At 41.1% G+C, this 27970-nt stretch overlaps 1 long non-coding RNA gene across 1 annotated transcript in view; it reads right to left on the reverse strand.

Moving 5' to 3' along the window:
- The window catches only part of LOC149772020 (uncharacterized), a 39759-nt gene extending 28909 nt beyond the window's left edge, over positions 1 to 10850 (reverse strand). The window contains exon 1 of the long non-coding RNA XR_016418034.1: positions 10590 to 10850. This is a non-coding gene — a long non-coding RNA (uncharacterized LOC149772020). The remainder of the gene's footprint in view (positions 1 to 10589) is intronic.
- Positions 10851 to 27970: the final 17120 nt, after the last annotated feature.

Below are 27970 nucleotides of genomic sequence, written 5' to 3' on the forward strand. Positions count from 1 at the left end.
TTAAAACCCTGTCCGGTCTCAAAGGGTCAGCTCGACTACGTTACACCTTTCTAAGGTATCTTTCTTTGTTCCGATTGATCCAGCAAGGATCGCCTTCAATCTGGCAAATGCTGTTATTTGTGCCACTGACAGATCAGGTACAAAAGGCTTACCTTTTAACATTTTGTTTATCTGTCGTTGTGTAAAAAACAATTTTGTTGGAAAGAGCTGAGTTTTGACGCCCGTGATAGGTGTTGTACTTGTCCTTGTGACAGATTAGTATCATATCGTTTGTTTGATAATCTTGTAATGCTATTGCTCACTACACTTAGACGGACATCCTACCCCATAAATCATCAAGTGTTAGGTACCTGTCAGATAGTACAAGCGTGCAGGCATTGTATGCTTCAAGTGGGGCCTCTCTTAACGTCCATTTTACTTCAACGTCAGTTGTTGATCCAATAGTTCGTTCGCTATGCTTACTAACATCAAAGTTAAATATCTGGCAAAGAAAGAAACTCCTCGACTGATATCTGAGATCCGCTGTCAGCTCCCTAATACTTTTGCATCACCTCAATCAGATTCATATAAACACGAAATAAATTCTGCTAGCATCATCTCCACAATTGAATCCGATCGCTCGTTCATGATATTGCTTAGAGATTATTCTGAAAAATATTCGTCTGACGTCGGTATTTTAAAATAAGAGCTATTTAGTAGTTGGGTATTGCGTCGTTTCTGTTGTTAAAATGCAACAATTATACGTTTCCTTTACTGTTTGCTACGCGCTGTTGTGATTCGCCAAGTGTTATCGGTGGAATTAGGTACAGCTACTTGGTAAACCCTATAATGTTCAATATATATTTGTCTGCTCTAAGCGGCTACCATTGTTTCAAGTTCTATTAGTTTGAGACGGATACAGCAACTTCTGGAATCCATAACACAAGGCACGAAATCACAAACTGAAAATTATTAGTATTATAACATCCGCCACCAACAGCAGCATCAGCAGCTCTCATCAAACAATCGTATTGATCTGCACTGTCAGATTAAAAAAAAACCAAAATACAAATATTGTACTTAATCGTAGCATCAGCGTAATTTTTTTTGTTCCGATAGGAAAAACTTTTCATGTAGCGTAACACTCGTTGTATGACAGAAGTGTTATTTATAATACAATATACCACTGTTAACATTGCAGTTCCAAAAGCATCATATGCAGGTGGAGTAATTTAAAGAATATTACAAAGATTTGTAAGAGAAGTTCTTATATCATCTGTATTTACTGCTGATGGTGCTTCAACTCCAAATATACTAAGAAAATTTCCAACCATAACTTCTCTTTCACCAGCATTAGCTCAGGCTGGAAATTCACCAGAATAAGCAAATTCGTTTGAAACTGCATTTCCACTTCCAGTTGGGTACTCATGTCTAAACGACACCACTTTATGTACAGTACCTGCAACTGGCAAGTGCATATAAATATCTTCAAAGGTTTGATTGGCAATTTGATACCGTTCACATTTAAACAAGCTCCATCCGCTATTGACAAGTGCAGCTTGTGTATGGAAGCCTGCATCATCATTAGCAGCTGTTCTTATTCTACCTTGAACTTCAAGTACAGATTTATGACGAAGTAAATCCACATTTTCATCTCGTGTATTAAATATTCTGATATCAATCTTGTTAGGCTCATTAGTTTTCGTTAAGATATTCAATATACCCGAATTCCATTGCAGAGTCATCAACGGTTTTCACATAGGTAAGGTCAAGATATTTTTTGCAGACATTTTTTTTGTAATCGTCAAACAAAATCGTGATTATTTTACAACCACTTAAAGGCAGCAACAGCAAGCAAAGTGCTAGAACTCCGAGGTTTAGCTCGTGTTATTAACTTTCTAATAATATTTTCTCCGGCTGAAAACAATAATTATTTTCACATTGTTTTCATCACACGTGTTGTTTATAATGATGGTGCTATTTCAGAAATAATGTTTTTTATATCATGACCACTTGGCACACCACCTCTGATTTTATCAGTGATCTTTGTCCAACAGCTGTTCCTGCTGCATGTGCGGCTCCTGTCGTAAAATGATGTTGACGCAGATAACGCGAAAGATGCTGTTTTGTGAGCTATTTCAGGTATATTTTCAATTACTCTTGAGAAGATAATCCCGGAAAACCCACGTACTATTTTTATGTGATAACTGTTTTGTTGTTTCGTCTTGTTATACAAAATATCTAATAAAATTGGCTAGCTGACCGCAATCCGTTAATCGACACGAAGATTAAGATAATAAGTCAGAATTTCGTTGTTAAGGTTAATCTGACAACCCGATTGATCAGTAAGTGTCATCGTGGTAGATGATATTTGCTTTCAAACATTGAACGGATAGTATATTATCTATCTCGAATTGACTTTCATTAATGAACCATGTAGAACGTCAGGAATAAACGAATACATTTTCTGTCATTGGCCACCTCGTGCTGCGTATGACCAAGTTGCAATATAACAGTTTATTAGGATTGTATTTACATCTGTGATGTTGACCTCTTTCTCGATGATGTCGAATGATATTGTCGCAAATCTGTCAAATCCCTATTGTTGCTTATTAAATCAGAGCAATGGTCCGATTGTGTATTGGCTACTAAGATAGATAAATAATTGGTTTGTAGTGTTATTCTTGTTGGTAACTTGTTGTAACTCGGACTAGTCTCGAAATTATCAGACGATATACCACTTCTGCCATCATTTATAATATATTTTATTGTTATGTTGTTTAATGTTACGTTGTAGGCACCTATGTGGTATCTAAATAGATTTCCACTTGATGGCGTCATTGCTTTATATGCCGAACGTACAATCGTCATTGCGGTTAGTTTTAAAACATTTCATAGATTACCATAGTGTAGCCGATACTAAGCCGATCTCAAATTGCGTTGGGGACCTAGGATCAAGTTTAATAACAGAATTATAAAATTAAAGGAAACGTTCGCTGTGCTTGATGTTGTCCGAGTGGAGAATTGAATGCAAAATCTTATGATCAGCTGAAATAATCATTGACCGCGCACTGACAACTTGGCGGAGGATCAATGACAACTTCGTTAGACATCGGAGATAAAGTGATATACAACACACAACTCAGTAATGCTCCACTGTCCAGCGATAGCTGGGTAGCAAACGTAAAGTTTTTAAGACAACATTTTGTGATAAATTTGGGCGATACAATGATAGGTAACGATAACATGAGCGTCAAAAGGATAACATCAATTTCGTATCCAGCAACAGCATCTAATCTGAAAAACAAGAACTATGTCTATGATATGGTCACTGGTTATTCTGCAATACGAGATGCAAAACCTTGAGACACACCCACAGACACGTCAAAAATGGGATCAAAAAAGTAACAACATCACATCATTCAGTATCTTCATTTGTTCTGACAAACAAATCTTTTCTCAAGGTGGCAGCAAATAATGCAGTTTTTCTTTCAGGTACTTCAGCTGATGATATGTACTTTAAGCAAATTTGAGGTACAATCACATGAGCTATCGACATTTCAGAAAATAAAATAACAACAACACACTTTTTTGTGCTCATCTGGTCTTGTAAATAAACTGTATGCTGGTATGTTGCTGTAGGCAGCACAAAACGAGCTCGCAGCAATGTTGGTTATATTCCATATCTAGTTGACTAGACAAGTAATCGTTGAGGTTTTACAGCGAAAGTGTCAAAGACAACACCCTGTGAATAGTCACATAATGCGGTTAAGAGCATTTTATCAGGAGGTCTCGAGCAGACAACATGTGGAGATACAAGCGATTGTTGGATAAACATACAATCTCCAGCAGCTGTTGCAAATTTGAAGTTTAATTTACGATAACGATTTAACACTGGTGTCGGCACAATATACAACTGGAGACTAAAGGGGTCGACATATAATACCACATGGACAACTCTGTACAGCGTAACGATTGTCTATGTCTCAATGAATCAACAGTTTACTATCGCTGATGCTAACACGGTTAACAAGTACATTTATTTTCAGATATATGTTATCAACGCAGAAAGTCCATTCTCAGGTTTGACAATCGTTCAGCTGTACGCGATCTGTGATTTAGTATAAATATCGTTTTCATTGGCTGTTAATCCTCTGTTGATCAGAGTTCCAAAAGAGTTCTACAGTGTTGTATTTAATCCTGAAACATAAATAGCGATGGTATTGATCGACTATGCACAGAAAGTGGAAATGAAGCACAAGCAGCAATTATAATTGCTAAAATGAAAAGTTTAACTTTAGAATCACCTGGTTTACACGATAACGAAGACAATTTTGTTATAGTTACATGTATGAATGGTCCACAGCTAAAACACAGCTATCCGAAAATTCGGTATTATCAGTATATAAAGTCATCTAAAGCAAGACTAAAAGTTGAGACACAGTAGATAAAGAACAAGATCAAAAAAAATGTTCATGGTGAACTTAATGAAGTTGCAAAACTAAAACAATCGACTCACATAAAATCGCAGGAAAAGTGATAGTGGTGATGAACTCAGAATATTTGGCGAGCTATGTATGGACTAACCTGATAAAGCGAACATTATTCGATGTAGCAATTTATCATGATAACGATAATTCACTTACGACGGCGTACCTGATATTGGTTGACTCGTTGACTAACAGCGATAATAAAAAATATTCTGAGCAACATACAAATGCGGCACTAATAGCAGTACACGCAATTGAGTTGGCTATTGATCAGTCATGTCGACACAAGTTTTTTATCGACTTCGACCACATATCATCAAATCTCTGAGACAATGACAGCAACGATCTGATAAAATATTACAGGTACTATGATAATAATGTTATTGTATTACAAGAAAATTGTACATGAGAATTATAGGCTTGTTAAACTATATCCCGACTGTGTTACGAACAGCAAGAATAGCAGTATTAGGAGGAACAGCAGATCCATTATTGCTGACAGCGTCAGGAGCAGGTATTGAGTTATCAGCGATTAACAAAACATGGAACCGAAATATAAGAACAAAACGCGTCTTGTAAGATAGCAACAGCTACTTATACTAAAATATTGGATCAACTTCGAGTTTAACGCAGTAAACAACATTCTGAAGCGTCTTTCACGATTACCACTGTTGTCGTCATCATCATAAGGTTTAGTGCTGTACCTTCACAATCTAAGACATAGGTTGGGGCTTACTGACTTTCTTTGGTTGATCTGGTCAATATTCTTCATTTTCACAGACTCTACAAATCAGTAATGAAATGAGTTTAAAACTTTAGAATCCATATAAACCTTTTAATATTTAATAACGGCGATGCATGCTTAAGATGTTTACATTTTGTCATGTCCCTTACCCTAAGACATTTATATAAAACTCACTAGTTATCACAAGAAAATGATTCGCAATTAATAGACACAATAAATATATGTCGTGGCGCCGACACTCCATGTTGTGAAATTATGTCATGCAAATAACCAAACAACGTCACTCTGGACGGTATCTGTGGTCATAGCCAAACATGACAGCGTTGTCCATGAAAGAGATCAACCATTGTTTTTCAATGAATGATGACTTCATCGTTATCATCCACAAGGAAAGTTGTGGCAGTATCACTTTACCAGAATCAGCTACATTGGGTCGCCAGATTGCATCGTCTTCGGTGGCTTTTCTGACAAGTACCACCGTGTGTTTGGCACCGAAAATAAATTTTCTAACATGTCTGCCTAAATGTTGTTTTGTCGGTGATGGCCCTCCATCTAATTCTTTCAACCGCTCATTTGCAGCTTGATTTATGATTTTTCTGACACTTGGTGGCATCACTTCGGTGCTGGACAGTTTTACTTGCTGTAATTTTGGTCTTACTAATCATGCGAGTTTGTATTCGATCGCCGAGAATGCTTTACCAGCAACATCACAGATTGTGCCAATACCTTTATCACGAACAACTTCTATGGTTTCAATACCTACTTTGTTTGCAATCGGGATAGGTTTTGGGGCTATCATTTTTAAAAAAATCTTGAATAACATCGCCAAGTCCATCTCCGTAGATTATTTGTAAACTGATAATCTTGAATATATCATCCTGATACTTTCAGGTCCACGTTGGGTGTTGTGCATAATCATGTTATTTTATCATCGTCGATCGAATTGATCACTTACCGCAGTAATCGTCGGTAATATCATCGATCAGCAGCCGATACACGCTACTGTCCATGACTCCACCAGTAAATCAACGCTTACGAACAGAGGCTGCTTCACTGATGATTTCTATGGAATTGTTGACGGCTCGTCTTCCAACATTCAGAATTTCTAGTCAATCAACATCAGCGAGGATTTTAGTTGGACCAAGTTCATCATGAATCACCAGCGATTCAGCGATCATATTACCACCCTTTTTTTACGACGTTCATCGCGAGTGGCAATCCACTTCCGATTGCTTCTTCAGGTGTGTCTGGTTCAGGTTCAGGAGAGTGCTGCTGAAGAGCCTCTGACTCAACGTTTTTCTTTTCCTTCATTGTTTTAAACATAGTTTTTACACCTGATTATATTATTTCTATCTTCAATTTTCAATTTTAGGCATCAATTCTTTTGTTTGTTTCCCTTTCCAATTTTACTCTCGGAATATATTCTTATACCAGTTTTTTTTATAAAGATTTCAAAATTTCTGACGCCAGTTTTAACTTGCTGAGTATTAGTAACAATCGCATATATTTCTTTGACAACATCGACGGATTTTCGAGTGTATATGTGTTCAAGTTTTACGTACTGTTCTCTACGAAGATATATATACGCGGCAGTATCAATTACTTTGTATCCATGAGAGCGGAAATATCATGCTCAGTAAATTTGTATATTATGTAGGTTCTACCTCTTGGTAGTAATTGAACTTCGGTTGATGGATAAGCTTGTGGTAGAGGTGGCTGAGTAAGCCCAACAATAACAGCAGGTGATGTCTCTGGAGCTTTTGTGCTGCCTCGGCTGGTGTAACAATTTATTGGTTCGTAAAAGTAAAAAATAATTATTCTGTACCCTCTGTAAATTCCACATGATCTCCCTGGCGTTGATGCAGCTATTGCTTTACAGAATCAAGGACTGGTAGATACTTCTGCCTCCAGTCGTAGTCGTGCTAATTTAATTGTATGAGATTACATGGAAAGCGCAGAATCACTCATTATTATTATTACAACAACGATTTAATTACAAATCACTAAGTCAGCAGATATACGTATGTTTACAGTATTACAGTAACATAACGCATTTTTTCTTCCAACTAAAAAGATTTTCCTGATCTCAATTATACTCACAGCATACACATTGCCACGGTGATGAATTGATTGCTGATAATAGCAGGCACATGAGGTCACGTGGTTAAGGTCGCGTGTCTGTGTGCGCTGAAAACACATGTCCGCTATTACTAGCTCGTTCAGCTTTTACCAGGTGACAATCGATAAATGAATACTAGTAGGAGAAATCTATACCTGTTACATTACACATAAATTTTAAAATTTTAGAATATTTGGTAAATAAATTATACGGTCTAAATAAGTTAGTAAGTTTAATATTTGATATATTTGCATATGTACTTGTTCACAAATATAATATACTGATATATTCTCTGTGAAAACCACATATTCTGCCGTTGGCTATTTAGGAACATTCTCTAGTATGGTGATAACATGCCTGTTTCGCTTGACTAACTCTACCTGTGGACTACATAAACAAGTACGAATTTAGATATTGCTTTCGTAAATAACACTATTTATACTGTTGCAGTTTTAGGGAAAACCACTCGCAGGCTGTTTAGGAATATTCTCGAGTATTGTTATAGCAGGCCTGTTTCGCTTGACTCACTCTACCTATTGGCAACATTTACAGATTGTTCTCCCCACTCGACAATATACGTAGTTTGAAATTAGATATGTTATTTAGTTTTTGTAAATAACGCTATTTATATCATTTATTTCAGTTGAATATTATACATGACGGGATAGTTATACATTACCGAAAACATTATTGATTTATCGTCAGTTGGTATTTATATTAGGTTTTAACAACTATCTCTCGAATCTGCGGTAGTCTAGTGTTAACTTCATTCGATCCTTAAACCATTGCTGGTATACGTTGAAATTTCAAACCCCCGAATCGGCATATTGCTGGTGGGTTAAACCTGAATTTCTTTAGTGTGGGCTCCATCCGAGCTCGAAACTTAAGCGGACATTCATAGAACATTGATAATTCACATCAACTCTAAAAGGGGTTGGGGATTTGTACCCTGGAGATTTCGTTGGAGGGTTGTTGTAAGACAATTATCGATTAAATGTCCTGACTGTAGAGCGCGCAGCTGACAAGCCTCGATTTTATTTTTAAAAAAATGCTAATAAAAGCTTTAAGGCAATTATGCTAAGAAACGGATTCTAAAAAAAATATTTTAATTTGGTAATCCGGTGACTAAAAAATTCAACCTTGTTCGATTCCGGATGAAACGACAATGAAGCCACGAAATTGTACAACGGGCACAACAACTAATTTTTCTTACAACGATTAGTTACTGAAACACGGTCTTCTATTATTGTTTTTGCGTCATTTTCACTTGGTCGATTAAGCCCTGTATGTTGATCATTTCGTGACTTAAAAATAAAAAAGCACATAAAAAACATCATGATGTTTCAAATATAGTTTACATTACTGTTCGTTGGTCATTCCAACGGTTCCATGTATTTGCGTCATTTTTCGCCTATGTCCGACACCCCTTAGGTCGGTTGACCCCCTGTGCTGCTAAAGGTTAATGTGTATAATGTTCTGTTTTCCGATAGGGTGGCTATAAAAGTAAATCGATCGAGAAGTAAATAGTAGGTTATAAAATACTTTGAGGATCCATTTTTGTTTAGATTGTCCTCAGCAGAAACGGAGGAACTTTTATATAGAGGAGCATATAGTGTATACTTTCCGTACGGCTGAAAGTTTAGAAAAAGTACTAGAAGGACAATTAGGATTGAGAAATTGCAAACTATCTGCCAGAAATAAGTCTACATTGTACTTGCATACTTATCTCTATCAGTTTTAACCTTTATCTAGGTAGAGCCATACTTTCTTTTAAAAATCAGGGCCTCGGACAGGATTTGTGGGCCCTAGGAAAATTTATCCAGTAGGACCCTATGAATTACAGGCAAAGAAACAAACCTCTTCCCTTAGACTATGCCCCCTCCCCCCCCCCCCCATCGTTGTAGGGCCTCGGAAAGTTATCCTATTTGTCCTACCCTGTCAGCGGCCCTGTTTATGATGTTCGTGGTTTGATCTCCGAGATATATTCATAGCTAGTCCAAGTTTTCCCCAATTCAAGGCTACTCAAACGTTCTTCCATTCATTATTGATGTTTGCTTTCGGTATATATTCCATGTATCACGTAGAGTGAAATCCAGTTGTGTGTGTCACTTTCACAATATATCTTATATTCTAAAATGAAAGACATTGCCGTAGCTGAAATTCCATTTCAACGTTTCTGAAAGTTGGAGATGCTTACAAGATACCTTTAAACGTATGGTTGCTGCAATGTGAAGTTAGCTATGAGCTATGAGCTATGGCACTCAAAAAAGACAACTATCACGATTGTTGATTTAGTGCTGCTAGTACAAGATGAAGAACATGGCAGTTTACAAAATTGTTCAAGGTTGAGCCTTATATTTGAAAACAAGGTGCATGAGCTACACAAAGGCATATAATGCTTCGCACAGAGAGCATTTAAGGAACAACGCCCTCATAGCTTTCCATTCTAAAATATGTCATGTGAACTGTTTCTTGATCTATCAAAAGATATTAAGCAGTTTCTGTAGAAAGGTTTACCGAGTAAACAACATAAAGACAACTATTTTCTTTTTTTTTTTTTCTTCATCAATATCTCCAAAGGTTACCGTTTAATTTGGAAGAATGAATTTTTTTTTCTTCAGATTTTAACAGTGACGTTTCAAAATTAAAGGAATACGCATAGAAATCTTTACTTTTTAATGAAATACGAAGAACAGGAATTATGGTGTTCTACATCCATATATCAAAAGGTTGCTTTGAGACACAAAGGTTATTGTCTGCGATACAAGTAAGCATATGATCTTCAATAAGAGTGAAATAAGTACGGCTGAAGCCCCATCATGTGATACAATAAGTCTTTCAGGAACTTGAAAAAATTATCGTAGCATTTATTCAACTCACAGAAAATATGGAATGTGCCTTATCTGAGTTGAGAGCGGCAACACTCGTCAGGCAATTATGCATTTCAAGCACTGGATGGGTATATAAAAATAATATGAGTCAGTTTCCACAAGTATTATATTTAGTCTCCCTTCATCACCCATTTCCCAATATGGCCAACCTTGTGTTGATAGAAACCGTAAAAGAAAATCACAACAGTGGCCATATAAACATTACTTATTATGATCCTTACAACTTATATAATCTAAAATTGTTTGCTACCTAAAATTTCAAAATGAGATCAAACTAGCTTTCTCAGAGCATATGTTAAAGCTGAATAAATAATTGTCATGTGAATAATTTTTAAACGATAGACAAATATAATGAATATACTTACTGTTACATCTAACAGTACTAATGTTTTCTACACCACGTATATGTAGCTGTGTGTCTTGTTAGGTGTCAGACAGCGGGAGATTGGAAAAAAAAATATTTGATCTCCTTTCTCCAGTGTCGAGATCGTGACGGGTTTCTAAGTTATTGCCGCAAAGATTCGCCAAAAATATGCTTCTCCACATACCCTCCTAGCATTAGCCAATCAATGTAAAATAGTCTGTGATCGTCGTTTTCGTCTCATAACATTTCTAGCGTATTTCATTTTGTCGATTTCATGTTTTCTTAATATAACTTGCACATAGAAGGCTCAAAATGGATTACATTAGCTATGTTGTCTTTTAAAAGGAGATTAAATTTCAACAGCGATTCATGCATGTTAACGATCTAAAAGGTTAAATGAATGGAAAACAAATAGCATAAGAGGACTTTTGGGGGAATGTAACCTTAGCACGATACCAATGTGCATGTTCTATATTTGCAACCTGTGAGAGTATAATAATAGTAGTGAATGGGGTCACCCTACGTACAATGGGAATTAGCATTACAGGGACCCCTGGGTCAATCTACGTACAATGGAAATTTAACATGGCGAAAAATCGTGGGTCAATCTACGTACAAGGGGAATTTAACATGGGAATAAATCGTGGGTCACTCTACGTACAAGGGGAATTTAACATGGGATTTTTTTTTAAATTTTAAAAAAAATTTTTTTTAAAAAAAGGGGTAGGCAATGGAAAGGCTATCTCTTTTCGAGAAATATGGCTGGCCCTGAAAAGGGCCTTTGGGTTTTTTCTTCTTCTTCTTTTAACTTCTTAACTTCTTCCACCATCCTCTTATTTTGTCCATCATTCCTTTCTTCTTTTTCTTTTCTGTTTCCGGCAACCAGTCCGGGTGGCCCATGGCCCGGAACTTCTCTTGGATTTTCATCCAGTTTGTGTTCAGTTTTTCGAATTCATCCCTTTTTTTTCTATTTTCTTCTTCTTTTCTTTCCTTTAACCACTTTTCTTTGATCTTCTTGACCTCTTCGGTCAGCACATTCCTCATTAGTTCTTCAGCTTTCTTAAGTTTTTCTAACCCCCACTTCGCGAAACACCAATCTGTCCATTCTACAATGTCTTCTAGAAAGCACCTTGCACTCGTCACATGATCTATCGCTTCTTTTAACTTACCCACTTTGACATACGTTGGGTTAATTAAACCTCTGATTCTCTTCTCCTCATCCTGTATCATTTCTTTTACAATATTTACGGATAAGTGGAGGCTGGTTACTTGTCTTGAGACGAAGTCTTTTGTCACTGCATACCTCCATTCCTGTTCAACCCTTTCTACTACACTCAATCCATCTACCATCCAATACCAACTTCCCATAAGATCGTTATATAAAGCTGAAGCTGCTGGCATCTTCTTGTTTGCTTATTCCGTAGAATGGGTTCCAATGGCCAACACTGTTAGTTTTATACTCAAAGCGCGAACGTGAAGGAAAACATCCCCTAAAAACATAAAAGTGATCTTACCTAGATCATGACCCAACAACGCGCGTACGTGAAGGAAAACATCCCCCTACTTTCTCATTTCATATAATAAAACCCTAACTTTACTCTTCACATACGCTAATAAACCCATAATCTACTATTCACACAGTCATACCTGAGCTCTTACAAACACAAACACACAAACACACAAACGCATACCCTCACACTATCTTATAAAAGAGTTAGTGTTTATTTTCACACTACTCTACCTACTCACATTGGCAAATTAATAGTTATTTCTTTTCTAGACTATTGGGTAGCCCTGAAAAGGGCTGTTTTTTAAACTCCAGATGCACCTATCTAATGGTTGCACCTTCCTGGCCTGGCGCCGCACACGCATCTTCTTCCCCAGTCTTCTTTCACCTTTCTTCTGGGGAGCGCAGAGGGAGGATGATTCGCTTCAACACCCCAATCCTCTGTTTCAGGAATATTAAACGACATCATCTCTTCTCTTTTCTTTTCCTCCTCTTCCCTCTGTCTTCTCTCCTCTTCTTCCTTCTTTATTCTTGCTTCTTCTACTATAGCCTCCGCTGATAGTTCGTTTACTATCCGCCTGGCATATTCCAGGTGCATCTGGAGTTCTAACAGTTTCACTATTCTGCTAGTCATTCTTCTGGCTGTGTTGATCAATCAACAAGGGTAGCTGGACTGCCGAACGAGTTTCAATTTATACTGAAAGCGCGGACGTGAAGGAAAACATCCCCCTAAAAACATAAAATTCATCTTACCTAGATCATGACCAAAAAAAACAACAACAACGCGCGGACCTAAAAGAAACACTCGCTCACTTTTTTATGCTACCCATCACTTCAATAGACTATCCACATACTCAAAGCAATCCAATCTAACCCCAAATATACACCTCAAGCAGCCCAAAAAAACAAACTAACATCATTTCAATCTACTATCCACACCAACCTACTTTATCACTTACAAACACTAACACACCAACACATACCCTCAAAATTTTTAAGAAAGAGTTAGTGTTTATTTTCACACTACTCTACCTACACACATTGGCAAATGGATCATTACTTCTTTTCTAGAGTATTGGGGTAGCCCTGAAAAGGGCTGTTTTTTTTTGCTATGGCATTCTTTTTTAGTTTCTAAGAATGCGATGTCCTCTGAGGATAGACTTTCTGGCGATAGGTCTGCTTCTTCGGAAAGAGAAGAAGAACTCTTTGGTGTCGATACGACAATCGACAAAGCCTCTGTCAGCTTCAGGTTGTTGCTGCTGTTGCTGTTGTTGCTGCTGTTGCTGCTGTCTCTGAAGTCTGTACTTCTCCGTCCATTCTTCTTTTTCCCTGTTCACTTCTTCTCTGAAGAGCTCTTCTATCAGGTCTTCAGTGATTTTTAACATTCTCACATTCTCTATTTCTTCTGGCTTCGGTATCAGACTGTGTCTGACCCTATGCAAATTTACGTAGGCTTCGTTGAGCTTAGCTAGTTTGGAGCACATCTTCTTAGGAGGATGAGTCGACAATGGATGGCTAGACTGGAAACAACCCCGGTTATTATAGTGAAAGCGCGGACGTGAAGGAAAACATCCCCACACGATTTTCGATTCGCAACGTTCAGTGATTGTCATGAGAGGGATAGTAAGAAATGAAAGAGCATCAATTCAACATTCTTATAGCTAAACAAAAGACAAAGGCATTTTTTCAAAACACAACATTTTTTTATTCAAAAATCACTTAACACTAAACAACAACTCTAACATTTTTAACAATAATCCAACACTATAACATCAAATAATTTTTTCAAATCACAAACTTTTTTCTCAATGGACAATCTACTTTAAACAGGGCTGACAACGTTGTGAATGAAATTGTGATTTCCACTGTTGGAAATCATTAGGCCATTGATGGACACTACGTTTCCTAGCTTGAGACAAAAGATAAGAATAATGGTCACAAAACCATCGATCTACTTTCACATCGTTTCTAGCAGAAGAACGAGGATCAAAATGAGTCACTAAATGTTCTAAGGAATAGCCCAGGCTGCGATGATGCAGAAAATACACACAGTACTGTCCACACACCAAGGAATCTGTGCCTTGTAATTTCACGTTATTGAATCGGGTGGTTTGAGCATTTCTTCTCATAAAGTCGATGATATCGTCTTCCAAAGGGGGCAATCCGTACGAATCGAAATATTCCACACATCCTTCTTGAGGAAAGTAGACGGCTACCCAGTGGGTTCCTGGGAGATGACTTTCGTCCGTGTTGATCACGTAAGCTTGATGGTCTTTAGGTTTGCGATGAGGGAGTTCATCTTTAGCACAGACGACAGGATTCCAAGAAGCCGTATACGAACTATGGTTCAAAAGGTAATAAAGTTCCCAGGTATCCATTGATTTGTGTTTTTTTCTTCTTCACAGGTAATAATAAGTCGTCAATTCGATCCTGACTTTTTGCTTGAAAATGTCTGACGAATAAACGGTTATTCGTTCTGTTTCCTCACTCTGATTCAGGAGAGCTTCGATACGATGGATCTCTTGAGTGGTTAATGGTGGACAAGAATGTTCACGCAAGTCTTTATACCACTGGTGCAACACGTCTTTGTTTGAGATGAGACTCCAAGCTTCGTCCAGATACTCGTCCAATTTTTCTTCTTGACTCAACATCAGGCATTTATCGTGTTGAATTTGACTGGGATGATCGTTTTGACATCCATAACAATTTTTCTTGATCAATTCCGTCATTTTGTCGACCAAGTGTTTGGCAAAACAGGAGACTAAATGAGCTTCTTGTTCTGGCCATCTCGACTTCATCATGACAATTTCTTCGTCTTTGTCTTGGGATTCTCCTTCCACGGTCTCCTCACATTTCATGTCCAAAGTTTCTTCACTAGGTAAAGAGGGATAACAGTCTTCCATGGCTTCTAGTAATCTAGAATGACTTCTCTCAAACTGTTGATTTCTATTGTATTGTCAAATTCTGCATACAGGATCACGTTCAACGTTGGATCAGCAGGGTCTCGATTTGCAAACTGAATTTCCACACGAATCTGGCCAGATTTTATAGGGTGGAAATGTCCCTCGTCGCTGCCTTGGTCTGGAGTGAAATCGAAAGCCCACAAAGCGTAGCCTCCTGCATAATCTTCGTACGTAATACCGTGACTGGTATTGGTTCCTAACTGTCCGGTGGCTTCGTACAGGGACAAGTACGATCTCAAGTAATTGTTCTGGGCAAAGTTAGGCTCAAAGGGTCGTGTACACAAGGTCTTGCCGTCACGACTGACTTCGATTTTGGACACACTAGAGTGTCGAAACTCAAAAGGATTTTCGTTATGAAGTCCATTGAAAGCTGAATTCCTGACGATACCAACGATCAAACGCTTGGGTAACTGTCCTTGGAACAGATGATCTTCGATCATGGATCGCTGTCCAACAGGAATGGTGAACGTTTTCACTTCCACACGTCGTATGGGATACTTGGCGGTCGTTCTGCTCAACGTCTGACTGATGTCGTTTCCCACTTTAGGTAACACTTCCACACGGCGTACGTAAAGTCTGGCTTCTTGGATAACAGTTTTGTATTCGTTGGCATGGGCCATCAAATGGAAAGCGGCAGTGCTACGATTCAGTCTCAGGCGAATATCAACTCTGTTCAGTAAATACTTTTCTTGTAACCACATGTCCAAATGCAAACGATCCATCAGTTCTAAACTACGTCCTTGCAAAATTTTAGTTCTACGTGTGTTAAACCCCACATTGTGAGGATTGTCATCTTCTGTCAGGGCTGTGTCGCTAAACGTGCCTGCACCTGCCGTGTCAGGTTTCCATACCACGCAAGCATCCAGATGAGTATTCTTGGCTTCTTTTCCGTACGTCAAGAGATTTTCCAAGTAGGCACGATATGGGTAAGTATCCATGCTGCTGCTGACCAGTTTGTTATTCAAGTACAAGTCCACTTCGCTGAACAAGGAATGCATGAAATTGTTGACGGGCGCTACCCTATCATTGGCTCCAGGATTGGTGTTGTCAGTTTTGATCACTTTGACTTTCAAATACAGGTAACTGCTATTCAGATCGATGTAATCTTCGGGTTGTCCTTTGATTTCGAACTCGATGGGAGCGGAATCCGTCAAAGAGGAGACGGGATGAAATTCCACCCACTGGGATTCTTGCATCGTCATCATGGTGGGGGGCATGGCAAACATATCCAGTTCCGTCTTGGAACAAGCACATGACTCTCGGTGCATCATTTTTTCTGTGTCTCAATAATCGAAAACGTCTAAGTCTCGAACGGTTCTTCTTTTCTTGGCTTTTCTAGCTTGAAGTCTGGTGAAAGGGTGTTTTCTTCGTCGTCTCTTTCTGCCTTGTCCTTGCTGAATGCCTGACTCGGTAGCGTGCAGGGCATTTATAGGTGTGTCTCGTCGGCCTAAAATGTCTTTACCCGTTTGCAACAGGACATTTTTGCCTGCCCTCATGAAGGCTTCTTTAGGGTTTTGTTTGTCGATGATGACATTTTGGAGAAATTCTTTGCCTTGCGTCAGTGCCGCATCTTTCAAGGCGTGCAATCCGCGTGTCACCATCGGTTTCAACACCGGGGCCACCGAACGAAAGGCCGATTTTAACATATCTCCTAAACCGTGTCCTCGCTGTCGTGCAACCCCTTGGTACACTGGATACATGACTTGCTTACGAATCGTGAGAGAACCGTTTTCGAAAATGGAGTTTCACCGTGACTTTTCCTTTGGTGAATGGAATATTTTGTCCCAAATCTCCTTTTATAGTAATGTTGACCGTGTCCAAATACGACTTGCTGACCGGCAAATAATGAGGATGGACAAATTCGCGGTGAACGTGGTAAGTGTTTCCACCTTCCTCGTCAGCGTTTGCGGCAGAATCCACTTTGAAAGGAATGACACGCAGTAACGGCACGGAGGTGTGTCCCACCACGTTGTATTCCACCACATCGGAGTACACGAACATCAAATTCAGTCCTTGGTTCAGTTCTACTGGGGTACGAAATAACTTGCTAAAAGACTCGTTGTCGTAAACGATGGGTAATTCGTTGTTCTTGAGTATGCTCATTCTCAGGTTCATGTCTCCGCCCAACATGTCAAACAATTCAGGACAAAATAAAATGGACATGATTTTACTCCGCTCAAATCTCATCGAGAAGCGACGAGCTACTTTGTGGTACTCCATGGTGACACTTATTTTGGCATGCTCCAAAGCTTTCCCAAACACGCCATTAAACTTGGCAGCTATGACGTTGACCAAATGTTGACCACTGAAATAATAACCTGGGGGAATTAAAAAGTGGTAGGTCCATTTTTGAGTTTTCTCATTATAGATTTTATTGTCATACGTGACTTTCTTATTCAACTCCTGTTGCAATGACTCGTCATGAACTTCCACATTAAAAAAATTTTGATTGGGAATGACATTGAGGACTTGGGTCGGGTGAATGATTTCCACTAAAGCCACTTCCCAATGGGCTTCGTGATCTAAGGGGATGGCCTGAGGTAATTTGGCCGTGTAACAGCACAACGTGTTGTGGGGAAACACCTCCATGGAACTGTCACTGGGTAAGGTTAAGTAAAATTGGTTTTGGTGACTCATAATTCCAGAGTTCTGTGGCTGTCCGAGGGAATATTAGTGGATGTCAGAGGTGTGTCTCCGCCCAAAATGGGGTTCTGGTTGTGGTTGTTGGAGTGGTGACTGGCACTGGCACTGGACACAACGTTCCCGTTCGAGGAGAATTTCAGGGAGGGATTGGGAAGCAGGTAACCGATGCAACTGCTCAATAAAATGGTCCACAATTGTTTGTCTCCTTGTTGCAAACTCAAATTGGCGATGGCTGCCCCGATGACACAATACACCACGAAGATTTGGCAGAAAAAGACGATTTGCGTTTTAGGCACACGTTCTCCACACCACACCCACAAGGGTTGTTTTTGTAAATCTTGCACAGAAGAACTAGGGGAAGAAGGACTGGTCGACGTAGCTGCGTCTGCTGCTGTGTGAAAGGGCATGATGGTCACTTCTTCTTTTTATAGTCGATGACTTGCGAAGCGTCGATCCAAGAATCGAAACTGGGTGGATATCCTTTCCAACGTACTTTGACTTCTTTGACACGTCGTTTGCCCACTTTACGGGTTCTGCGTTCGAGAATGCTTTCGATGTCGTACACGTCGTCTTCTTTTTTGGTGACACGTTGTAACTCGGGCGAATAAAACGTTCCTTTGAGTACTTCTCCGTTCATGTCTTCCAATTTATAGACGGCAGGATGACGGCCATGTACTCGTCCAGTGACGCGAAACAGTTCGGTCGTCCAGTTAGGTAAGTAACCTTTGTCGAAAGTGCGTTTGGTTTTGCCAATGCGCACCCAATCTCCCACGGTCAACTCTCCACTTTTCTTGGGGACAGCCCTCGTCGGGGACGTACCGAACAGGCGCTCGAACACCAGCACTTCGTTGTCGGGAGTCACGTCTTGCGGGGCACGTCCGATGCTTCGATGGTAAGATTGGTTGTACGCTTGCACCAGGTGCGGTAAGATGTCGATGTACTTCAGAGTGTGGTGATGCGTAAAATATTTCCACATGCGTTCTTTCAAAGTACGTTGAAAACGTTCAACGATACTGGCTTTGGTTTCGGGATTCTCGGTGGCAAAAAAATGAATGTCACGTTTCTTTAATTCTTTTTGGAAAGCTTGGTTCAGAAATTCGGTGCCTTTGTCCGTTTGCCATCGAAGAGGGCGACGACCGGTTTGTTTCAACACCCGTTGCAGGGCTCGCACTAACTCGCTGCTCGATTTGGAAGTCAAGGGCACGACCCAGGCAAATTTGGAAAAGACGTCGATGACACAAAACAAATATTTGTAGCCGCGATTGTAGCTGGCCAAATGAGAGACATCGGCTAAATCGGCTTGCCATTGATGATCGATGCCTTCCACTCGGGTGCGACTTCTGGCAAACTTGCGTCGAATGGGTTTGTGTAAAGTGTAGGTAGCTTGTTCTTGTAACCATCGTTGCACTTGAGGTAAACGGAGACTTTTCAGTCGAGTTTTGGCAGCACGACACAATTTTTGAACTCCTGCGTAACCTGCAGGATGGGAGGGATCGTAGTAAATGCTGGCTAAGACTTTTTCCATTTTTTGTGTTGGTTGATGTGTTAATAAGGCACCCACTCTTGGAAGAGGCTACTCTTTTTCTCTTGGGGTATTTTCTTGGATTGCAAGGCTTTGCGTGTGCGACCAGCAATAGGTGTCGAAGAGGAGGAGGATGTCTGTGCAGGGGATATCTGTTCTTGTTTCACTTCTGTCTTCACTTTCTTTTTCTCTTGTGATGAAGAAGGGGTGGCCATCATCTTTTTAATCCATCCAATTCTGGAGGTAGGTGGTGTTGTTAACTTGCGTACTTTTTCTGGTGGAGTTAGAAACCCTTCCTCTTCTTCTTCTCCTTTTTCTGTCTTGACCACTGGTACTGGTACTGGTACTGGTACTGGTGATGGTGCTGGACTTTTCATCAAGGTCTTAAAATCTTTCAGAGTGGGTAGAGCTGTTTCGTCTAAAGCTTTCTGGTGAAAGAGTTGCAATCGTTGCAAGAGTTGACCGTACTTTTGCGATTTTTCTGTTTCGGACAAATCTTGGCGATCCATCAAGGACTGCAATTCGTGTTGTAACTGGGACATTTCGCTCAAATTGGGATTGGGAGGTAAATGCGGGGTGCGTTGTTCTTGCCACCGATGGTATTCCATCCATCGTTTGTAAGGCACTAAAGCTAGTTTTCGTCCTTCCATGGGGTTGTCAGGGATGAATTCTGAGATCTTGGGACTTCCGAAGGCCTTTTTATCTTGCTCCCATCAGTCCTCCCAACATGGTTCCCAAGACTCCTTTTAGTATGGGGCCTAACAAGAGAGGTAAAATGCCTCCACGTTGGACCAACATCTTCTTTTTTTGACGAATGGGAATTTTCTTTTGAACCATTTTCCGAAGAACGTGACGATGTTTGCCTAAGCATTGTTTCTGGTGTTTGGACAAAGGGATCGTGCCTTTCAAAACGTTCAAACAACATTCGCACACGGTATCGATGACCTCTTTGGAGGCCGTTTGAATGAGTTTTTTTCGTAGGGGTGGAGAAGCTTTGGACAGGACAGATAACAGGTCCCCATGTTTGGCTAAACGTGGTGGCAGTCCTTTCCTTTTTTTTCCTTGGGGTTTTCTGGAGGGTGACATTTTTGCTTGTGGGTTCCGGGACATTCACCGAACAGACACTAACGTCGATGACTTAACGCACACCCTTTTATCTTTTTTTCTGGGACTATCGCTTTGTCATAAAGGTGACAATGTTTTTCCGAAAATCGCCAAGGAATCCTCCCCTTTGTTGACGCCTCTTTTTCTTGGAACGACTGTGTCTTTTTTTAGGGTAACGTCGATGCTTGGCTAAGCGCTTTGTCGGATGACGCGTCTGCCTTTGTCTCTTTCTTTTGTGGCTTCTTGGAGGTGACATCTTTTACAAGTTCACTGATACCCCCGACTTGGTCACAGGTCTTTTTATACTGGAACTCGTCGCCACTGATTGTCTTTACGTTTTATCAGTTTGAGGACAGGCATGACACGTCGTGCAGGGGTACGTAACGGACTAAATCGAGCCAGTTCTTGCTTGGACAAATCCAGTAAACTTTGTAACATGCCCGATCTTTCATGGACTTTGATTTTGGGAGAAGGTACTTTGTGAGCAGCAGCCACTGCCGCTAAATTGGAAGGTCCTGCCACTGGGGAAGTTCTTTTGGGGGTCATCAACGGAGAAGTTCTTGGTGTGATCAACGTCTCCAAGTACTCTTCAGTTCCTGGTGACATCAACGGAGAAGTGGACAAACGTGAGGCTGCCGGAGACGCTGTGGCAGGTCGTGGCTTGCGAGTGTAAGGTTGCGTCCTGGCCGAAGTGCCTCTCTTGCGACTAGTTTTCTTCTTCTTCTGTGGACTTTTCTTTTTCTGGGGACTTTTTCTCTGTTTCTTTTTCTGGGGGCTTCTTTTCTTTTTCCGGGGTGATGGTGGTGGTGTCTGGTAAGAGGAGGGTCCTGCCACTGGAGAAGTTATTCTTCTTGGGGACCTGGTCTTTTTCTTTTTCTTCTTGGGGCTTCGTTGGACTTTTGTCTTGGGGATAACTTTGGGGGCATTAGGATCCCATCTTAAGAGTGAGCGAATGATGACCCCTCCTAGAGTACCGCTCCCTCCAGGTTTCAAAATGATTTGTTTTTTGGTTTGAGTGTCGATGCGGGGATCGGCCAGTTGGACCAAAGCGACTTTGTTTCGATCGAAAAAGCGTTGGGTTTGATGAGGAATCTGAATGATTCCTTGGAGTAATTGACGTGCCGTCACCGTGAACCATCGTAAGACTTCTTTGAGACTAGCTTCTAAGACACGGGCTCGTGTTTGTGGATCTTTTTCTCGGCTGATGCCATACAAGGCACGAATCAATTTGACGGGAAGATGCGACTGAAGGGACGTCATGTTCACACTGTGTGAGACAGACGAGAAAGTGTCTGAGGTTTTTATAGATTTTTTTCATGGGGAGTGAAATGAAGTCGAGGACGGAGACGTGTACAGGACAGGCCCTCCGTCTTGGCACCAGTGGTGAAACAAGTGGGTACGAAATCGCAAATCCTCGGGGGTCGTAGGTTTCAAATCGACGAGTAAATAGGCGTGTGGCGTTTGAGTGGCATCGTCGTACGCCTGAGTCAGCCAAGGCGTTCCTAACTGTTTGGCTAAGACTTGCACTTGCGATTTATCTCGAGGGCTTTTAAACAAGACCACGTAATGCGCATTGAGACTGATGGTGCGATGGGCTTTACTTTGTTGAAACAAATTTTGGGTGATGTAAACGACACTGGCATTACGGTGATGCCCTTTGCGCGTAAACCACAATTTAATTTCTTCTTCGTCTTCTCCTAACATATCGTCGAAAATGACCAAATGGGTTAGACGGGAGTCAGAGACGATGCCGTCGTCTTCTTTAGGAATGCCTTCCACAAACACGATGGAATCGCCTTGACTTTCTCGCAAGAGGCTGTACGCCGATTGCCACTCTTTGTAACACCACACGATCCGTTGAGGGGGCCGATCGATCAAATGATGTTTATGTTCGATCAAACGTTTGACGAATTCGGTTTTGCCTGAACCGCTAGGTCCAGCAATGAGCATGTTAAAGGGATGGCGAAGATACAAAGCCTCCCAACTGGCACGATCTAAGTGTTCGTCGATGACTTTGACAGTAGAGGAAGAGGGAGCAGAGACAGCAGAGGTAGCCATGGTATGAGAAATGTCACTTGTGACACGAAAAAACAAACAAGACAAGAGTTTATATACTTTTTCAGAACACGTTTATTGAATGTTTCAAATATGAACACGAAAGACAAAAATACATACAACCCAAATAGTGATGTACAGGAATATAAAACACAGCAAAGCGATCAAAGTGGAATATAAACAAGTGTCTGTACAACATGTTTTGGTTAACCAAGATGTCCTAGGGACAGTGTGTAATGTTCTTACAGTCTCTACATGAGGTATTGTCACACAAGTGTCCTCCCGGAATGACCTTTCAGGCATGTCCATGACAGTCCTGTCCTGAAGCGAGTGGTTGTTCTCGGTGACGGGTTCTTCTGGCACCGTCACTAACACAGGTTGAAAAGTAACTTTTTTCCTTGAACAACTCTTGTGCATACTGGGCCACTTCTTGGGTCCAAGCCTCAAAACCCCCCTTTTTCCAATCACGAACATCTGTCCAATGAGGGTGTAAGTCACAAGCTACACACACATCGTCATACACGTCTTGGGTCGCTAAAAGTTGACGAATCTTTTTTTCCTGTTGAGGTCGAGAAGTATTCAGATGAAAACGCAAGGCTTTGAGCAAAAGGAGTTTTTCGTGACCATTTAAGGCCATGGAGGTGGTAAGTACTGATCGTAAAGAGTCCACAAAGAATCGGCTGGTAAACGAAATCCCAGAAAACAAGTCACTAAGACACACACCACTTGTCGTCCAAAATTGAATGGATACAGTTCTTGTAATAATTGATGGTAATGATCCACGGTTTGAATATGGTCATTGAGTTCCTTCCACGGAATCTGTTGGATGACATGTGACATAAACCGTGGCATGGCAGCCTGTTTTTATATTCTCTTTTTTTCGGATGCAATAGACGTACTTTCTAGCCAGAGATCTTCGTTCTCCAGTAGGGAATCTAAATCTTGCATACTGTAACCGAAACGTCAGAGTTCGTTTAGGTGTTTCCTCTTCCTCTAAGTAGATTCCACGTAAAATATGTTGGTAATCCTTTAACTTGTCTTCCTCAATGTATTGCTGTAGGTGAATCTCGAAGTAACCATAATTATGAACATGTCGATCATTAGCGACCTCAAAGTTTTGAACAATGTCTGACCATTGAAAGAATTTCTGACGAATCAGTTCTCTTATACCATTCAAGTACCAGTGGTTAAAGATCTGGTGACGTATCGGATGCAATTGTTCTTTACGTTTCACTTGTATTTTCACCAGCTCTCGGTAAATGCGTTCTCTCAACTCCACAGGCAAGCCCAAAATGTACTCTTGTAAAGTATCCATAAGTATATACACTGTTTTTGGAATCGTTGGGTGGTAGCCAATAGCCTCGTTTAACTTTGTGCCTAATGTAATATCCACTCATAATCAGTCTTCTTGTACTTTGGAACAGAGCATAATTTAAAAACGGATGAATCACTTTGAGTTTACGTTTCACTTGTATTTTCACCAGCTCTCGGTAAATGCGTTCTCTCAACTCCACAGGCAAAGCACGAATGTTCTCTTGTAAAGTATCCATGAATAGGTCATACTAAATCCTCTTTGGTCTGACACAAGAAATGTACTCTTTGCACAAACATGGTTTCACTTCAGTGTCGAATTTAAATCGTTGAGTCACTAATCTACACATTACAATTCGTTCAGAAGTTTCCTCTTTCACCAAGTTGACATTGTGTGAAAGATGTTGGTAATTCGTTAACTCTTCCTCTGGAATTCGATGCAATACGTTTACAATGTAGTAGATAGAATCGTCAATACCAAACCATTCCTTTTTATAACCAGGAGGTCGTTGATCAATGTCTGTCCAATGGAACACTTTCAATTGAATCAGTCCTTGTATAGCCTTCAGGTACCAGTGGTTCAAACACCGGTGACGTATCGGATGCAATTGTTCTTTACGTTTCACTTGTATTTTGACCAGCTCTCGGTAAATGCGTTCTCTCAACTCCACAGGCAAAGCACAAATGTTCTCTTGTAAAGTATCCATGAACAGATGATTATGGTAAGAAGTTACTTCAATGTCTCGGTCCCACTAAAGGTAAGTAATGACAATTCGGTGACCATCGAGCATGTTCTACGTAGGCCGAATCTTGCGGTTCCCAGTGGTGAAGTGACACACCGCAACTGAAGCACTTGACTTTATCTCCTTCGCCCAAGTAGAAAAATCCGGCTCTGGCTAATTCTTCGGGGGTCGGTCCTCCCAGATACTTTGGCCATTTTCCTTTGAACGATTGAAGACGATTTTCAAAGTCGCAGTATTCCGACGAACGCACAGGAAACGAATATTCGTTTTTCACAGGTTCGTTTCGATGAGGGTTGAGTGAAATGGGTAGGAGTTTGCTCAGGGCTGGATGACATCCGTAGGGAGGTAAACGTGAAGGTCGACATTCCCCTTTAAAACGAAACCCAGTAAAATGTCCAAGAGGACGAGCAGCATCGCTTTCGCATCCCACAGGTTTGACACGCACAGCATCACTTTCCATGACAGGGGTAGGGGCACTAAAGTTCCCATGATGCTTTACGGCATCGCTCAGGTCACAAGGTACAGCATCGGTCCCATCGCAAGGCTCACAATCGCACTCGTCTGCAAACTCCGTTACGCAATTACAATGGTAACCACATGGACAATCGCAGTTTCCTTCCGGACATTTTCCGTCGCAATGCATGGGTCTTATCCATCCAATATTAGTCACACTAGAAGAAGATACAACTTTTTTACAATCCCCAAACTGAAACGATGTCTTTTTCAAAGTATTCATCTTGTTCGCTCGGTCTTGGTAGTCACAATGAACTATCGATCTTGCCTAGGGTTCCTTTTTTATATACAGACCAATACCGACGTGACCGTACGGTAAGGTGAAATGATTGGGAAGTCGAACTCGCTTCTGGTATACAATTTGATAGACTTTTTCCAAGGGCCGACTGACGATGTGGTGAGTGGGTAAACGTACAATTTTGTTCGGTTGGTAGGTGGTCACTTTAAAGTTTCCATCCTCTCCCGATTGCAAGGCTTCTTTCAATACCCCAAAGTTGACCACTCGACTGGTACGATAATTCAGAGTCAGTCCTTTCACTTTGCACGTCGTGTGCACTTCTCCTTGTTTGTCACGGTATTCGTAGCCGTAATTTTTGGGACCGCCACTGACGAAACTTAGAATCTTGTCGTCGGGATGTTCGTCTGTCCAGGCTCCTAAATGATCTCCTTCGATGTTAGGGTGATGTTGAATCGGGTGATGGATGTAAATGCAACTGTCCGTGTCAAAGTACAGGACGCGTTCCCCTAACAGTTCTAAAGCTTCGTACAATTTTAAGCGAGCATGGGCTGTCACGTAAGCCGCAATGATGACATTTCCAAAAGGGTCGTCTTGTACAAAGTCCAGATCTTCTTCGTAATTGACCAAGATTAAATTCTCTCGAACGACGTCCACGTGTTTCATGTATTTGGTTTTATCGTGAATCATCTGGAAGTAGCGGGAAGGTTCTGTCAAATATTCCGTCTTGGGTAAACACGGTCGTTGTGCCATTTTACCCCACAAGCAATTTAACATCACTTTGGCAAACGATCGCCTGCCTTCGTTTCTCTCGATGTGGTCTAAAGTGATGCCTTCTTGTTCCCGGTATTTCTCTTTGAATTGTATTTGGTCTTCGGGAGTGTGACACCAGGAAGGATAGCCGCTGACTTCTTGCTTCAGTTTCAAAAAGGCATCCACGTAGTCGGCGAAAATGCCTTTCTGAGTAGGGTCACCCTTGTGGTATTGTTGTGTCTTGGGAAAGTGGCAAATTTCGTACACTTCTAACAGTTGGTATCCCATGTCTAGAGCTTTGAACAATTCTACGCTGACCCAGGTTCCCGTCAAGGCACGTTCTTCCTGGGTGTGCTGACAAGGTTGGTCTTGGTTGCACGTTTCGGCACAAGTACGGCACAAGGGAAACATCAGTTTGCCTTGACAATGGTGAGGTAAGACGGGATGGTAGAGGTTGGTGGGAGGCAAAACTTTGCACTTGATCAAGCCTTCGTATTGTCGAATGTTTTTCAGGTCGATGTGTTCCGTCAGCAATTGTGGGTGCCCTACGGGAAAACGACAATATTTGCACACGTAGGGATACAGCGAACACACGTCCAAGTATTTGATTTCTTCTCCTTTCTCTTCGTCGGCTTGGTACAGCAAACAGGTGGCATTGGTCCTTCCTCCGTACAAACTATCCCTCGGGTTCAGCGGGTCCATGAACTGGTAACTTTCCACGAGGCGTTTAAACTCGGGATCGGTTTTCATACGGTGATCGTACTCGTGTTCCCACATTTCCACCACTTGGTATCCTTCCTGTTCTAACTTTAGGCGTCGCTGACAAGTGTCCTGGTACAAGTCTTCCATGGTTCGTTGCAAAAACTGATTTTTAGTACCACGGTCAGGGTAACAGACGGGACATCCGTGAAATAAGCAACCGTTAAACTCGTACACGATCTTGGGGTTTTCTAAGTCCCAGCCATCTACCGAATACGTTCCGATGGTCTTTTCGCCCCCTCCGTTGCGGGCATGCTGAATCCACTTGTCTTCCTTGTCGCACAAGTAATGTAACCAACGTAGGGCTTTGACCGAGTATTGACGCTTGACATAGTGGGTCGTTTGAGGACTGATGACAGCCACGGTCTTTTCAGGCATGAATCGTTGGCGGTACACTAAGGAACACGCTTTGGCAATGGTGCAAGCTTCTTTCAAAGGATCGACCCCTCCGTGTTCCATGAACAGTTCTCGAAATTTTCCACAGCAACGTCGTAAAATGTCCACGTCGGAACGACAATACTTTAACATTTCTTCCTGAAAGTCGAAGGGGTCAGAGGCATGAGCCTGGTACCAAGCGTAGAAAGCTTCTCGTTGTTCGGTACGCATGTTGTCGGGGTCGTAATAGTGAGCCTCGGGTAAATGGGGTAGAACGGCATGTTGATTGGCTTCCGTATTGAAAAAGTGTGGAAAGTACCATTTAGCCATTTCTGTCATTCCAAACGTTTTAGGCATTCGACTCAAAGGCATGGCCAAGTAACTCATCGAATCTTTAAACTGTACTTGTCCCACTTGCATGAAAATGATTTTGGCTCCGTTCAAAGTCACTTTAGGACGCTCGGTGCCTTGTTCCGTATAGTACCTCAAAAGAAACTGTCCATCGTATCCGGAGAAATTGTGAGCCATCACCGTGGCATGACGATGACAATCTCCGTAACGTTCGATGTCCTCTTGGCTCCACGTCTTGTCGATGGGGTCTAAGACCCATTGTGCAAAATCGGCTAACGTGTTTGGTCCCCGAAAGATTTTTTCACGTCCTCCAGGAATCTTGCTGCAGTGAGGGCAATGACTGAAGATAGGTTCTTGAATGCACTTCTCGCACGCTCGATGAGCCACGCAGAAATTAGGAATGTGAATGCCAGTCTCTTGCATGCATTCGAAATCGAAAAAGATGAAATTGCCTTTCTTCTTGTGACCGTCCTCTTTCTCTGGTGGGGGTTGGTATTTTTGCACGTAGCATTCGTGTTCCAAGTCCACGATGTGGTGACAAATGTGAC

The sequence above is a fragment of the Sinohyriopsis cumingii genome, unplaced genomic scaffold (assembly GCF_028554795.1).
Source record: "Sinohyriopsis cumingii isolate HCF-2022 unplaced genomic scaffold, ASM2855479v2 utg001527l, whole genome shotgun sequence".
In the NCBI taxonomy this organism is placed as follows: domain Eukaryota; kingdom Metazoa; phylum Mollusca; class Bivalvia; order Unionida; family Unionidae; genus Sinohyriopsis; species Sinohyriopsis cumingii.